This window comes from Cibotium barometz, chromosome 51 (assembly GCF_041138505.1).
Source record: "Cibotium barometz isolate CiBa-2024 chromosome 51, ASM4113850v1, whole genome shotgun sequence".
NCBI classification, from domain to species: domain Eukaryota; kingdom Viridiplantae; phylum Streptophyta; class Polypodiopsida; order Cyatheales; family Cibotiaceae; genus Cibotium; species Cibotium barometz.
In genome coordinates, this window is record NC_141096.1 from 23,725,205 (window position 1) to 23,741,456 (window position 16,252).

Sequence of the window (16,252 nt, forward strand, 5' to 3'; positions counted from 1 at the left end):
ATTTGCTAATTATCCACTTACGTCTTAATTATTTGCTAATTACGTCTTAATTATTTGCTAATCACTTTGTTAATGATGTTGATTCTAGTGTTTGATCCACCATAGCTCATCACAATGCTCAAATTTCAACATGGTATCAGAGCCATGCTAATTTGTGAGCCCATTATCTTGCTAATTATTTTGCTAATTAGGATTAGTAGAAAATTATAATTGTGGAAAGCTAGGACACATGGCGAGAGACTGCTACAGCAAACCAAGTGGAGAAGGAACGACATCGGCAAACTTCATGGAGGCTCCAAAGGAAGTGGAATCGGATCATCTTTTCTGAGAGAGAGAGAGAGAGAGAGATCCCACAACCCAATGTAACCTGCCCCAACAAAGTAAAACCACCTCTGAGCCACCGATGATGTAGGCCACGTGGTAGATGTATGTGTGAGCACTTTAGTCAAGGTCGCGGACACTTATAGTAGCCTTGGACACATAGAGAGAGAGAGTGTCAAAGGACACTGGAGTTTAGGGACTTGAGGCACTGGTCACGGGCTATCAAGTAAGAGGGAAACTTGGTATAGGGTCCAGGTGTGCTAGAGTGTATTCACTTGAGGGGAGGTGTTGAAAATACAAGTGAATAGGGTGTGTGCGGGAACAAGTCCTTGGTTAGAGGCTGTAAAAGAGAAGATGTAAATGTGAAAGAACCTGTGAAAAGGTGAGAAGAATCTACTGGGAGAGAATAAAGGGTAGCATGAGAAGATTTAGGAAGTGTGGAGTTATTCAGGGAGATATTCTGGGAAAAGTGAAGAGGTGGAGAGAATCAGGGAAAAGAGATGGAGTGAATCATGGAGAAATCAATGGGATTTGATGCTGGATGTAAACTCTATAAATTGAGGCATTGCCCTAATGAGAATTTGCTGGTTTTTGAGTATCCATGCCTACATTAATCTATTTGCTAATTATCCACTTACGTCTTAATTATTTGCTAATTACCCACTAATTACGTCTTAATTATTTGCTAATCACTTTGTTAATGATGTTGATTCTAGTGTTTAATCCACCATAGCTCATCACAATGCTCAAATTTCAACATGGTATCAGAGCCATGCTAATTTGTGAGCCCATTATCTTGCTAATTATTTTGCTAATTAGGATTAGTAGAAAATTATAATTGTGGAAAGCTAGGACACATGGCGAGAGACTGCTACAGCAAACCCAGTGGAGAAGGAACGGCATCGGCAAACTTCATGGAGGCTCCAAAGGAAGTGGAATCGGATCATCTTTTCTGAGAGAGAGAGAGAGAGAGATCCCACAACCCAATGTAACCTGCCCCAACAAAGTAAAACCACCTCTGAGCCACCGATGATGTAGGCCACGTGGTAGATGTATGTGTGAGCACTTTAGTCAAGGTCGCGAGCACTTATAGTAGCCTTGGACACATAGAGAGAGAGAGTGTCAAAGGACTATGGAGTTTAGGGACTTGAGGCACTGGTCACGGGCTATCAAGTAAGAGGGAAACTTGGTATAGGGTCCAGGTGTGCTAGAGAGTATTCACTTGAGGGGAGGTGTTGAAAATACAAGTGAATAGGGTGTGTGCGGGAACAAGCCCTTGGTTAGAGGCTGTAAAAGAGAAGATGTAAATGTGAAAGAACCTGTGAAAAGGTGAGAAGAATCTACTGGGAGAGAATAAAGGGTAGCATGAGAAGATTTAAGAAGTGTGGAGTTATTCAGGGAGATATTCTGGGAAAAGTGAAGAGGTGGAGAGAATCAGGGAAAAGAGGTGGAGTGAATCATGGAGAAATCAATGGGATTTGATGCTGGATGTAAACTCTATAAATTGAGGCATTGTCCTAATGAGAATTTGCTGGTTTTTGAGTATCCATGCCTACATTAATCTATTTGCTAATTACCTACTAATTACGTCTTAATTATTTGCTAATTACCTACTAATTAGGTCTTAATTATTTGCTAATCACTTTGTTAATGATGTTGATTCTAGTGTTTGATCCACCATAGCTCATCACAATGCTCAAATTTCAACATGGTATCAGAGCCATGCTAATTTGTGAGCCCATTATCTTGCTAATTATTTTGCTAATTAGGATTAGTAGAAAATTATAATTGTGGAAAGCTAGGACACATGGCGAGAGACTGCTATAGCAAACCAGTGGAGAAGGAACGATATCGGCAAACTTCATGGAGGCTCCAAAGGAAGTGGAATCGGATCATCTTTTCTGAGAGAGAGAGAGAGAGAGATCCCACAACCCAATGTAACCTGCCCCAACAAAGTAAAACCACCTTTGAGCCACCGATGATGTAGGCCACGTGGTAGATGTATGTGTGAGCACTTTAGTCAAGGTCGCGGGCACTTATAGTAGCCTTGGACACATAGAGAGAGAGAGAGTGTCAAAGGACTATGGAGTTTAGGGACTTGAGGCACTGGTCACGGGCTATCAAGTAAGAGGGAAACTTGGTATAGGGTCCAGGTGTGCTAGAGAGTATTCATTTGAGGGGAGGTGTTGAAAATACAAGTGAATAGGGTGTGTGCGGGAACAAGCCCTTGGTTAGAGGCTGTAAAAGAGAAGATGTAAATGTGAAAGAACCTGTGAAAAGGTGAGAAGAATCTACTGGGAGAGAATAAAGGGTAGCATGAGAAGATTTAGGAAGTGTGGAGTTATTCAGGGAGATATTCTGGGAAAAGTGAAGAGGTGGAGAGAATCAGGGAAAAGAGGTGGAGTGAATCATGGAGAAATCAATGGGATTTGATGCTGGATGTAAACTCTATAAATTGAGGCATTACCCTGATGAGAATTTGCTGGTTTTTGAGTATCCATGCCTACATTAATCTATTTGCTAATTACCTACTAATTATGTCTTAATTATTTATCCACTAATTACGTCTTAATTATTTGCTAATTACCCACTAATTACGTCTTAATTATTTGCTAATCACTTTGTTAATGATGTTGATTCTAGTGTTTGATCCACCATAGCTCATCACAATGCTCAAATTTCAACACATCAATGGGCGGCCGTGCCTTTCAAGAACTTGCTCAGTGAAGTCTTCATTGCTAAAAGCAATATCAAATTGTGCAATAAAAGCCATGTATCGGCTAGAGTTGCACCTTGTCATAGTTATCTCCCCCAGCTGGTATTTTTGGGGGGCAGCACACCGGGAGGTGGGAGCCTGGTGGGGGGTTTCTTGGAGTGCCCTAGGGGGAGTGGTGTTTGTGCTCGTGGTGGTCACCTCCTGGTGGTGCGTTGCCTGGTCATCGTGATGGCCTGGGTTGTGCTTGGACGTTGTGTGAAGTTTTTGGGGAACCTCAAACTCAACTTGTACATGTGTACATGAGTGATGTTCGTGTTGTGGTAAAGTCATGGGAGCACCCATTGACTCAGTGTGGGCGTCATGGATGCGGCAATCAGGCTTTGGGTCTTGATGGAAGTGTATATGCAGGGAAAATGATGAAATCCTGGAAGCACACGCTTGTTCGGAGCGTAGTCTGCTGGAGGTGATGTCAGCTATTTGGTTGCTCTATATGGGTGCGCGTCCTCAAAATAAAATCAGGACTTGTGTTGTAAGTTGCATTCAAAGGTGAGCATGGAAGCATGGAGGAGATTAATGGTTGGGATGCCCAATAAAATGTGTGTATCAGCTAAATCTTTAAGGTCCATATATGGAAGGTGATGTACGTGTACATGGTTGGAGAGGTGGCGCAGGGCAAATCCTTCCAGAAAAAGGTAGAAGGCAGCTGGCGGGTTCTAGAAAAAGGAGTGTGCAGGCGACAAGAGAGGTCGCCGAGGAGCAGCGGCTGGAGGAGTCGTCAGAGAGGACAGGAGTGGGGGCAGGGTCCCTAGTTTTTGATGGGCTAGTAGTGGCTAGTAACATGGAAGCAGCTGTGGCTGCAGGCGATGATAGGTGAGAGGGCTGCCGGCTGTGGAAGGCGGCCTTGACTCGTTGTTTTTTTGAAGCAGGGAAGCGGGACGTAGAGGAGACCATGGCTGACGACTGAGGAAGGATGCCGCTTTGGAGCTGCAGCTATTGGCGATGACTAAGGGCGCCAACTGACTGCAACAGGGAGAGAAGGTTGGCTGGTGACTGGCGTAGGCGACGGTAAAGAGTTGGTTTACTCGCCGGTGGTGGCTGGTAAGGAGGACGAAGAGACCCTTTACGTGTAGGGGTGTGGTGTTTGCCGCCTGGGAAAGCAAGGCGCCTAGGAGGGTCGCCGGTGGTGGCTGAAGCAAAACAAGGATAGAGGGAGCCTTGGGTGGCGGCTAGATATTTGGGATGCCAAGTTGGGATTGATATTTCTCCTGCACAGCAGTTTGCTCCGGTACTTATGAGTATACGGAAGAAGCTCCTCCATTGGAGCTCCAGGTGATTAGATTTAGCCTCCAGAGCTTTGGTGGCTAATGTGGTTTTGCTTGCCTCGGCTTGGTTTATTGCCTCTTGTTGGTGCTTCTCTCGTGCGTGCATTGGCCAATTGCAGAGATTGATCCGCAATTTTCTCTGGTCGGGCTTGGATGGCACATCAGACACTCATGCCAGGGTAGATTGGCTCACAGTTATTCAGCCCAAAAGAAAGGGGGGCTTGAATATTATCGATCCGGATGTTCAGTGCAGGGCGTTGCTTTGCAAACTTGTGGTCAGAGGTTTCCTACCAGGCACTGAGCCTTGGAAGGATTTTTTCTTGTCTCAGATTTCCAGATGTACACCCAGGGTCGGGAGAGACTGGATGCCCATTTTTTGTTCAGAGGCTGATATTAGGGCACCATCTTCCCCTCTTATTGCAGCCATTGTCAGAGCATGGAGAAGCATGAGATATTTTTTGCGACAAAGGCTTCCTAAGTCTTTGGACGAGGCTGACCGACAACCTATTATGTGGAACGAGTGCATTAGGGATGAGGCTGGTCGGCCACTTGGTGCATCTCATTATATGCAATGGTCAGGATGGGAGAGATGCGTATACACAGTTCTTGCTTGGAAGACCTTTAAGAGTCTTCCGGAAGATCAGAGAGTTACATCCACTCAGCATCTTAGGGGCTCTCGCATTCGTATTGATCAGATTGATGCAGCTATTCTGCATGAGTGGCTTTCTGGGACCTTTCACGGAGACTATCATCCGAGTTGGCTGGTAGTTTTTTCGAGGATAGGCATACCTTTGCAGGTCATTGCTCTGCCAGGTCAGGAGGATATAGATTTCGTCATTCATTCTATCATGCCTGGTGGGAGATTGAGATGTAGTATGGAGGAGATTATACCAAATTCTAGGCTTAGTCCAGTGAGGATTGTTGGTCACTCGGGGAAGCACTAGTTCATTGACCCTTCTCCTCAGATAGTGACTCATGGCTCTTGGTGTTTGTGGCTATATGGTGGCAGTCCTTTCAGATATCTTCAGTGGGATCTAGGAGAGTGGGAGTGGATTGATGCCTTCAATCCTTTGAAAAGCCTTCCTTTTTTTAATTTCACTGTTCGGAATGCCAGGCTTCTCCTCACTCGACAGATACATAGGATTCCTACTCTCAGGCCTCATTGGGAGAGCTATGATATTTTTGCAGTGATACAGCGCAAATATTGGCATAGACTTTGGCACTCATACAGAAGGAGCCAGATCTCTCATTTCTTTTGGTTATTCTTTTTTTTTTCAGAAAGGAGACTTCTTTTAAGTATGAAAGAATTTTACAAAATGGAGATTTCACACCAAGTAAGGTGGAGGTCTCAACCAATCAGGAGCTCTGTGCTGCCAATAGGGTCGCGAATGAGAGGACGTGAAAAAGATACCAATGTCCCACTCTCTCATAAACTGGCCGCGCTTCCTCTCCGCAGCCCTCTTCTTTTGGTTATTCTTACATGGTGGTCTCCCCACCAATCAGTGGAGATCAGTTTTCAGTGTAGCAACTTCCTGTCCTAGATGTGCGGTAGATTCTGGGTCCGTACAACATTGTCTACGGGGATGCAGCATTGCACAACAGATTTGGGGTCCTGTAGCCCAACTTATGGGCAAATTGAGTGGCCGAGCCATGCATGACTTGGGGGGCAGTTGCTTGGCTCTCCTAGTCCGGTCTGCAACTTTTTTATGAGGGCAGTGGTACAGATTTTGTTTTTTTCATTCGTAGAGGTATTGCGCAGCATGGTTTATTGTAGGATATTCCTTACTCTAATTATACACCCCCTAGACAGAGGATTGACACCAGTTGGGAGATTATTGCCACTATTATAGCATGGCAGATCTGGAGAGCTAGATGCACGAAGGCTATTGAGTTTGTCCGGATTTTTGGGTCTCAGTGCATTAGTACCATATGGGTGATATCATCCACACTCTTATGGCTACTTGGGCTCGCATTCAGGGACCCTCTCGTTCTGCGCAGGCGAAGTGTGTGATATTCATGCGGGAATGGGACCATGGCATCCTTTTTTTTCTCTAGTACCATAGGTCTTACATGGCTGGCCAAAGGATGCCCCTGTGGAAGCTAAATGCTTCCAATAGGACCGAGGAAGAGCAGGGAACCGTAGTGAGACCGGGTAAAGCGCTGATCCTCCGCCACTGGATCAAAGCCCACGTGGTACTGAAAGGAGAATATCTTCCTAGGACCAAGAGGGAGGGGGTTGCTAGCCAAAACCTGAGAAGTAGCTTCTGAAGAATGAAAGTCGACCTAGAAGAAGCCTTGATGAAGCAAACGAGTATCCTGAAAGTGCACAATCAGCTCTGAAGGGAGAGCTGCTAGAAGCCATTCACGGGCCTGCGAACGAGAGGGGTGGGAACCATAAACTCTTGCAACAAGGGTGGTTTGGACCTGAAGGACAATGTCATGTTGAAGAGTGGTGAGCTTGTCTTGTGAAAAATTGATGATTCTCCCAGCAAGAGGGGGTGACGAGAGATTGGCTGTGGCAGAAGAAGCCATAAAGCCAATCAAGAAAAGTGGTCGGCCGACTTGAATCTAGATAAAATTGCTGGTGAAAAAGAGGCGGGTGCAGAGGAAGGGGGGCAGAGGAAGGAGCAGAAGGGCGGGAGCATATGGGGTAGCAAAGGCAGTGGGGTAGGCGTGGGCAGCAGAGGGGCAGGCGGGGGGCAGCAGAATGGCAGGCGGGGGGCAGCAGATGGGCAGGTGAGGGCAGCAGAGGGGCAGGCGGAGGCAACAGAGGGCAGGCGGGGGCAGCAGAGGGGCAAGCAGGGGCAGGACAAGGCAGTGCAAGCTCACCTCCTCTCACACCGTCTTGGATAGTTCTTGTTTCACACTACTGAGGCATTCTGGGTACCGTGCTTGTTGCATTTGCCACCCATCTGTCCCCAAAAAGCCTCGTTAGCATGAAACAAAAACTCAGCCTGCCTATCCATGGCCATTTGCGACTGTAGACAATAGGTTTGGCATCCAAGGAGACTGTGGATGCTTCTTGTGTTGCCTTTGAAGTGCAACAATCTTGCACCTGATAGCCCTCTCCTTGTCCAGGGCTTCATGTTTCTTGGCCAAAGCAGCATAATGATAATATTGGCTGATCCTCTCTTGGGCCAAAGCAACTCTGTGTCATCGGTTAGGATCGTCACATGACCTCCAAATTTATCTAACCTCGTGTGAAATCTCTACATCCAAATAGAGAATCAGGGATACGGAAACAGATGATGATATTTGCTCGCTGGAGCTTCCGCTCCCCCCTGCTCGCGCTGCCACCTGCACGTTCGCCTCCCTCCCCGCCCTCGCGTCTCCCAGCCTGCCCTGTCCTGTCCGTCTACTCCCCCCGCCTGGATTTCTCGCGCCCCCCCACCCCTGCTCTTTCGCACTCGCCGCCCCCCTATGAGCATGTATCTGACAGCAGAGGAGGTTGGTTTGAGAGGACTCGAGCTCCTAGTCCGGGGAGAGGACCTGCTCGATTCTGAGTTTGCTGATGACATGGGATTATTTTTGCATGGCCAAGAGGCCAATCTTCAGAGGGCAGAGCAGTCGCTACAGGTCAGCTTCGGGAGCATTGATCAATTGGCGCAAGACAGTGGCCTTTTGGATCAGTAGCGCTCCCACTCCGGCATGGAGCCCAGACCCGGGTTTTAGATGGATTCCTCGTGGCACAGCAGTGCGGTATTTGGGATGCTAGATTGGACTTGATTTGTCACTTGAGCAGCAGATCGCCCCGCTTCTTTTGAGCATTCGGAAGAAGCTTTTGTATTGGAGTGCAGCTCGGCTATCCTTGGCTGGGAGGGTGGTGGTGACAAATCAGGTGCTTTTAGCGACCATGTGGTACATCACGTCTTGCTGGATCTTCTCGAGCTCTTGTATCAACCAGGTACAGAGGCTGAACAGGAACTTTCTTTGGTCTGGGCGGGACGGTCAGCGAGCCCGGGCTAAGGTTGCTTGGGCAGTTATTACTCTTCTGCTAGCCCAGGGGGGTTGTGCATTATAGATCCAGTTGATCAGAGTAGAGCCTTATTGGGGAAGCTTATTGTTTGGGGGCTGCTTCCAGGCGCTTAGCCTTGGAAGGAGCTTCTTTTTAGCGACTGCGCAGGCTAGGGCTCCTCCAGCAGGGGGCACTTGGGCACCAGAGATACGATGGATCTTCATAGAGATGAGGAGGACAGGCCTCAGTAGAGGATGGGAGGACAGATTTACCTTGAGCATCCTGCGAGCTTGGGAGCTGGTGAGACCGGGGCTTTCTCAGAGACCTCCTACTCGTGATGAGGAGCGGGCCAGACAGCCGCTCATCTGGAGCCCCGCGGTACGCACTGAGCAGGGTCATATGTTGGATTCTCGGCCTCGTCTAGCCTTGGGACCATTGGCGGCGGCAGGCCCAGCACGCAGTTTTGGAGACTGGCAGGCCTTGTGTAGTCTCCCAGAGGAGGTCCAAGCGGAGAGGCTGAGTCACTTCAGAGGGGGTTTGATTATGAGGGATGACATTCAGGAGGCACTCACTGAGGAGTGGTTCACGCCTTGCGAGCCAGCGGCCCCACGGTGGATGGGAGCCTTTACACAGATGGAGATCCTGATTGCTGTTAGAGCTTGCACTGAGGATGGTAGATGCCTCTACTATGAGATCCAGGATGAGGGCAGACTTCAGAGAGTGGAGGCGGAGTCGCCTTTGGTTTCAGAGGATACGGGTAGTGGCCGCCGCTTCCCGGAAGTGGCATATTGATCCAGACCCCGCAGATGTGGACTCTTATTGGCGCATTTGGGCATATGCTGCGCGCCCCTTGGCCTGACTCCAGTGGGACCCTGGCGAGTACGAGTGGCATGATTGTTATGCGTCCCCCGAGGCCACAGAGATTACCTTTTTCCAGTACACTGTTCGGTTGGGGAGGTATATTTTGACTGCGAGGAGGATGGCCTCTCTAGCCGCAGCGGAGCATTGGCGGCTACTACAGGGACTCTCACAGGAGTTCCTGGAGGATTTTTGGGCCAGGCTCTGGGCTAGTCGACAGGCACGCAGGATCTGGACTTTTCAGTGGTGGCTGGTTGCCCACAGGGGCTTTGCAGTTGGCACCTGGCTTGTCTACAGTGGTCTTCCGGCGGCCTGAATCCGATGCGGCCACCCTTTGGAGACAGAGAGACACTGCCTATGGGACTGTCCACAGGCGCAGCAAATTTGGCTGAGGATGCTGTGCATTTTGGCCCCCCTCTCTCCAGAGGGCATGTATACGTGGGGTGCCACTGCTTGGTCGACATCGTCAGGGCTTGCTCTGGGATACGAGACGGAGCAGGACAGCCAGGCCATCAGATTCGTTAGGGGCCAGCCTCGCCTTGTTCCTTCACCAGATTTCTTGTCCGCCGTCTGGACACAGGAGAGGGATTCAACAGCCTCACCATCTGGTTCACCTGGAGAGCTCGGTGTTTCAGGGCCTTTGAGGGGAGATTGGAGCCACCAGCAGAGACTGTTCGGGGGATTTGGCAGGAGCTGATCCACACCATGCGCGGACAGTATGACCGCATCTGGGGCGACTCGGATGCGGTGATCTTGCGGCGCCAGGCCTTCCACACCACTTGGCGCAGCGGCCCCTTCTATACACTACACGCGGGAACCCCCCGCTAGCATTATAGGCCACCTGTTTGGCTTTTTCCCCCTCCTATTGTATGATATAGCTCTCAGTTATTTGTACTGATCTTTGTACCTTTTTGCACCTAGGGAGAGTCTCCCTAGCTGCCTTGATTGGATCTCTGCTCTGCCTTCTTATGAGCAGGAGAGTTTTTGTAGCCCAGTGGGTGTTTTTTTAAACTAATGAAAGGATCTTTTCTTGGAAAAAAAAAGAATCAGGGATACGGAAACAGGGGGATGCCATCTAAGTTCCCGGCTCCCTAAGGCACAAAACAACCGGGCATTGATCTGACTTGGTGGTGCCAGGCATGATAGCAATGGTGCCTCCCTTGTCCAGGCTCCAATCATCCAAATAAAATCTATCCAATTGTGCCAAGATACATCCATCCCCACTCCTTTGGAAGTCATCCATTGTCCAACAATCCCTGCCATAGAAAGAGAGCATGGATATTTCCCTTGAGGCTCTCTCTAAGGGGTGTGTTGTACCCTCACGGCCACCCTTTTTGTTAGAGTGCTGCTCAACCATGTTGAATTACCCTCCAACTATCCAATGATCTATCTAGGGAGGAGGTTTGTGATGGTGTCCCAAAAGTCCACCCTCTTACCTCACATTAGGTGCACAAATATTCAAGATGCCCAATTTTTGACCCTCATGCATGACCATAATCCACTGTGCTTTAGCAGGTATGATAACACCATGTCCAATAACACAAGGCATAAGTGACACTGCATAGAAATGCATACATCCCCTTTCGTCCCATTTGCCTATGACCAATAAGTGTAGGCAGAAGGATCTTACTAGTTTTATCACACTGGTGCCTATCCAATTTGTGCTCCTGCAACAAGAGCACATCTAGAGTTCCACTAATAATCGCAGGATATAGCTGGTACTTAATGAGGCGCTTCTTGCTGTGGATGGGAAGCCCTCTGAGGCGGCCCGACACATTCCATGAGACAATCATCATGGTAAAGATGTGGTTTTGACCCTGGCTCTAAGCAAACAGTTAGCCGGTTTCTGTCCCCGCCTCTCATAATGTTGAAGGAGAGGGAAGTCACTATGCACAGTCTCTGCATACGTGTGCAATACATGAGCGCCTTGCAAGGCATCGTGATCAGATACATCATACTTAACATCTTGCAAAGCCTCTTGAGATAGCGACATTTCTTGGTATGCATCTTTATGTTCCCCTATGCCATGTACATCCTGTGTACTGTCCAACCTCAACAGGGAGTACTCAACACAGTCAATTTCGCATGATTCATCATCCTTCTGCGAAGATGACTCAACAGCTTCATCACTTTGACCCAATATATCATCATCTTGCAATACGTTGTGTGTGGGTGACGTATGAGCCTGTGTCCCAGTATTCTCACCATGAGGCCTGCCATGAGAGACGACATGCCAATCCTGGTGGATCACTGGCCGAGATGGAGCCTTAGGCTGTGTCGCGTGAGAGGTGTGTTTGTGCCGTCTCCTGCGACCCCTAGCCCTAGGGCAATCTCCAGCAAAGTGCCCCTGTTGGTGACAAACCCAGCATTGGTCAGGCCTACGTGCAATCTTTATACGTTGCTTCAACAGACCGTTGGGTCTCGCAAGCAGCACAAAGTCCTCAAAAAGCTCATTGTCACGAGCAAGCACTAAAACCCTAGGAACCATGTCCGTTTAGGCAGTGACCACTTGGGCGGAAGAGGTTGGCAAGGGAGGGTTAGGGGCCACCTGTAGGACCAGCCCAACCCAACCCAACCCAACCCAACCCAACGGCCTTCTGCATCAGCCAATATGCATGGAAGACCTGGGAATCTGAGTGTAAGAGGAAAGCGGCTCTGGTCTTCTTCAACAGGGTCGAAATAACTGGTGTAAGGTAGGAAAAACATCTTTCTTGGGCCCAATGGGAATGGGCTGCCCTTCAGCACCTCCGAGGAAGAAGCCTCTCCCAAGCAAACTCACATCTTTGAAGTGGAGTGTGATGTTACGCTGCAAGTACCCAAGCATGGGCCTGGAGGTGGGATGGATGTGACCAGAAGATTTTGGCCTTGAGGGTTGTTTTGGCGTCTTTTTCAATCTCTGCAAAGAGGACCGCGTCAGCTTTTGTAAAATTGATGGTTCGCCCGGCCTCGACGGGGGGTTTTGGGGTGGGGGGGGGTGGGCTTGATTGATTAGCCATGATGCTAATCTGAGCTAGAAAGGCCGTATCGAACACACAGAAAAAACTTTCCGATGCTGAGACTAAACGGGGAAGGGAGGGGGAAGTCAATAACAAGGCTGGGCAGAAGAAAGATGAGGTGGGCAGGGGGAAGAAGGTGCATTAGAGGGGGGAATGGCGGGCAGAAGAGGAGATGCAGGCGGGCAGCAAAGGAGGGCGAAACAGGGCAGGGTGAGCAGCAAGCATGGCGGGCAGCAGAGGGCAGCAGAGGAAGGGGGCGCAGGTGCAGGGGGGCAGCAGAGGGAAGCAGACGGGCAGAGGAGGGCGCACAGAAGAGGGCTTGTAGGGAAGGTCAACAGCCGGGGAAGTCGCTGCCTAGCAGCAGATCGTCAGACTGTCTGTTAACCGCCTACCACTTAACAATGGTTTCCAACACAACAGTTTGCTTGCTCTTCGGTATTCCTTTTGTTTACTTGGTTTTTGTCAGTTCTTGCTTGAACTCGAGCTGCCACCACCTAATCACTGCTTTGACTACCTTAAAGCAGGATTCAAATTGGTGAATCCAATGAAATAGTCCAACTAGAGTGGATTTGCTGGGTTTGAGTAGTTGTGATGGTGGTGTTACTTGTTGAGAGTACGTTGCAGGATTCTGTATGTTGCCTCCTATTAGGTCTACTTCTTTTTAGCATGAGAACTGTGATTGACTTTGTGCATTGTACCATGTAAATGTTGCATGTAAGAAAGGCACACTTGTCTTTCTCTCCCCTCCAAAAAAGAAGTCAAATGACCCAATTGGGACTATCCAAAATACCCAAGTCAAATTTCATCAATAGGACGGGTCATGCAAAAGCCGTGGATGAAGATAATGAAGACCAGATTGAGTTTCCTTGAAACTCACAAGCCAAGCATTCACCACTATGTAGATGTATTATTAAAGTCCCACGATGACGACTTCAATCCATGCGGCATTCGATCCCAAAGGTTAGAAGCTATGCTGTAGACCTAAAATATATATCTGCATCCACACACCACAAAACTTAGCCCAACTTGGCAGCATTCAACCATCCTTTGCACCTGGAGCCTTTTTGTGCCACAAAAGCTCCAGATCGTTGCTCAAGCAGCATAGCGCCACTAATAATATAACTGCTAGCATCGGCTAGATGCACCACAAATGCTACAGTCATATATTGCTTCAATCCTTAAAGCAAAATGCCCAAGAAATTTCCATCATCGAATGATTTCTAAAATCTGTGTTGGCATATTCCCAAGGGAGTTGCTTGGCCGAATAAACTCCATCTGGAGGCTTGGATAACTTAGATAGTAGTTTCTCTTTTACATGGCAATCCAACCATGGATGATCAACTGAAAAGATTGCTTGTTGCACATAAATATGTCACTTAATCCACAACATAAAGTAACAAGTATGCAAAGCTTCACACCAAAAGTTCACTTTTCCCTTGTAAAAAAGATAGCAAACGATGACTTCAGAGAGTAGAAGGCACAGCAAGCGGGGGGGAATGGTGGGCAGCAGGAAACACAGCAGAGTGGGGGATGAGAGGCAGCAGAGCAGGGGGTCTCCTGTTGAGCTATTCCGCCCCACCCCCCTGCCGTGCGCTTCCCTGGTTCTGGGCGAACCCTTAATTTTACAAAAGCCAAGCTTGCAACCCTCTTCACCGAGATGAAAAAGACACCAAGATGACCCCTACTGCCAGAATTCGGGTCACATTGGTCTTGTCTCCAGGCCCGTGATTGGGTGTTGCCCTCCAACTTCGCACTCCACTTCGAAGATGTGAGGCTACTTCCAAGTGGACTTCAAAGATGTGAGGGTACTTGGGAGAGGTTTCTTCCAAGTGGACTTCGATGTTGAGGATGTAGCCTTAGAGGTGCTGAAGGGCAGCCCATTCCCATTGGGCCCGAGGAAGATGTTCTTCCTACCATACACTAGCTATTTCAACCAGGTTGAAGATTCCCAGGTCTTCCACACACGTATTGGCCAATGCTGGAGGCCATTGGGTCAGCCTTTCAGTTGGTCCTACAGGTGCCCCCTATCCCTGCCTTGTCGACCTTTGCCGACCAGGTGGTCTCTGCCTCCACGGACACAGTCCCCATGGTTATGGTGCTTGCTTGTGACAGTGAGCTTATTGAGGACTTTGTGTTGCTTCTGGGACCTAATGGCTCGTTGAAGCAACGTATGGAGATTGCAGGTAGACCTTACGAGTGCCGGGTTCGCCACTAGCAGGGGCATTTTGCCGGGGATTGCCCTATGGCTAGGGGTCGTAGGGGACGCTGCAAACATGCCTCTCAGGCGACGCAGCCTAAGGCTCCGTCTCGACCAACGTTCTACCAAGGGCGGTGAGTCGTCTCTCATGGCTGCTCTCCTGGTGAGAATAACGGGACATAGGATCATGCATCATCCACACACAATGTACTGCATAATGATGATGTATTGGGTTAGAGTGATGAGGTTGCTGAGTCATCTTTGCAGAAGGATGATACATTAGGACAGAATGTCCTCTGCTGCTTGGGTTGGACAGAATGCAGGATGTACATAGCATGGGGGATCATGTAGATGCACACGAGGACGTGTCGCCCTCTCGTTCGGCTTTGCAGGATGTACAGTGATGTATCTCGTCACGATATCTTGTAAGGTGCTCATGTGTTGTGCACGTATACAAAGACTCTGCATAGTCTTGGATATTGGAAGGACAGCGGACTTTGTTCCAAGGATTACTCCCTCCTTCAGCATTATGAGAGGGGGCCACAAACACCGACTAAATGTTTGCTTAGGTCCGGCATGAAAACCACATCTTTACCATGAGGATTGTCTCATGTGCAGGGCCTCGGGGGGCTTCCCACCCGTAGCAAGAAGTGCCTTGGAAGAACCTGCCCCATCCTGTTGTTATAGGTGGAACTATGGATGTGCTCTTGTTGCAGGAGCACAAATTGGATGGGCATGAGTGTGGTAAAGGTGGTAAGATTCTTTTTGGCTACACTTGGGCAGATCGCACCAAAGGGGTTGTACGCATTTCAGTTGGCAGTGTAACTTGTGCCTCATGTTATTGGATACGCTGTTATCATACTTGCTAGAGCGGAGTGGATTATGGTCATGCATGAGGATCAGAAACTGGGCATCTTGAAAATTCAAGCACCTAATGTGAGAGGTGAGAGGCGTTTGGGACACCATCACAGAGCTTCTCCCCCAGCTAGATCATTGCATAGTTGGAGGGGATTTTAGCATGGTCGAGGAGCCATCCGACAAAAAGGGTGGCCGTGAGGGTAGAATACACCCCTTGGAGAGAGCCTTAAGGGAGAGATTCACGCTATCCTTCTAAGGCAGGGACTGTTGGATAGAGCATGACTTGCAGAGAAACCATTAACTCTTTATCTTACTCCTGGCATAGCCGCAGACGCTGGGATTGATGTATCTTTACATGATTGGATAGGTTCTATGTGGATGATTGGGACGTGTGGATAGGGGAGGCACATCATGCATGCCACCACCAAGTCAGATCATTGCATGGTGTTTTGTGCCTCAGGGAGCCAAGGACTCACATGGCATCCCCCCGTGTCTGTATCCCTGGCTCTCTCTATGTGGATGTAGAGATTTCACATGAGGTCAGAGAGATTTGGAGGTCATGTGATGATCCCGACCCTTGCAGAGAGTTGCATTGGCCCTAGACAAGCCAGTATTATCATAGTATTGCTTTGGTCAAGAAACATAAAGGCCTGGAGAGAGCTGTCAAGCATAGGATTGCTGCACTTCAGAGGGAACACACGAAGCATCCACATTCTCCTTGGATCCCATACCTCTTGTCTACAGTTAGAGGAGAGGCCAGCTGAGTTCTTGTTTCATGTGCTAACGAGGCCTTTTTGGGTACAGCTGGGTGGTAGATGCAACAAACACTTCTTCTCAGCACATGGGCCTACCCGTAGTAGGGAATGTGTGAGATATACTTGCAGGACTCACAGGGAGAGATTCAGACTGAGCCCCATATGTGAGGAGTATTGTATCAGATTTTTATCGAGATCCTGCTAATTAATCGACTCCTCTCTCCAAGCTCAACCCATCAGGAGCAGGGAGAGGCAATGGTTCACCTGTAAGCAA

At 48.8% G+C, this 16,252-nt stretch overlaps 1 protein-coding gene across 5 annotated transcripts in view; it reads left to right on the forward strand.

Moving 5' to 3' along the window:
• The window catches only part of LOC147609445 (B3 domain-containing protein Os07g0679700-like), a 132,175-nt gene that overhangs the window by 14,766 nt on the left and 101,157 nt on the right, over positions 1-16,252 (forward strand). The window lies entirely within an intron of this gene.